A 983-nucleotide genomic window follows, 5' to 3' on the forward strand; every position below is an offset into this window, starting at 1 on the left:
TAATACACCAGCAAAAAATGTTTCCAATATGTCCACTTTATATATAAAATTCAGGCATTACTTCATGGCTACAAATTATCTCGATATCCAACCTAAACCAGATCTTTGTAACATCTTTATACATAATTTCCAACACTGGTAAAAACATGTTCAACCTGCACTCGGCCTGCACTCGCGAATATATTTGACGCTAGTGTGTCTGACTTTAAATCTTTGTGAACACAAATTTCAACACACTCAAGATCAACGACAGATATATTCTAAACACCCCTCAGTGGCTCCCAAGTAAGTCTGAAAGTTTATAAGGCTAACAACCTGGTTTCAATACCAGTGTCGAGCAAAGCACATACAGCCCACTGTGTAGCTTTGTGCTTAACAGAAAACAAACAAATAAGATTTTTCTAAACGTAGATGTTTTCAATTTTGATACTCGCTTGCGAGGAAGGTTTGTTTGTAAGTTTTGAATTTCGTGCAAAACTACACGAGGGCTATCTCTGTTAGTCGTCCCTAATTTAGCAGTGAAAGACGACAGGGATGACAACTAGCCATCACCATCTACCGCCAACTCTTGGGCTACTCTTTCACCAACGAATAGTGGGATTGACCATCATATCATAACGTCCCCACCGCTGAGAGGGTGAGCGTATTCAGATTGCGAGTCAAGAGCCCTAACCACCTGCCATGCTGGGCTTAATGGGACGAAGGAATCATCGTTAGCGGGCTGTTTGTGAAACACACTTTCCGATACTCTATTTTCTTTTTTTAACTATAAATAGCGATTTGAACTCTTTACGATATCTAGAATCTAGCTTTCACAACAGCGTGGCTGAATTCACACGAATTTTTAGGGTATGATAGAGTAATTTCTATACCCTCACGGTAGTAGACGCAAATGTTGAAGATCTGGGTTTTCAGCTCTACAGAACCATTTTCTCCAAGATGTTCACAAGTTCTACCGATATATGTGGCTGAGGTATTTCACG

The sequence above is a fragment of the Limulus polyphemus genome, unplaced genomic scaffold (assembly GCF_000517525.1).
Source record: "Limulus polyphemus unplaced genomic scaffold, Limulus_polyphemus-2.1.2 Scaffold8421, whole genome shotgun sequence".
Lineage (NCBI taxonomy): Eukaryota > Metazoa > Arthropoda > Merostomata > Xiphosura > Limulidae > Limulus > Limulus polyphemus.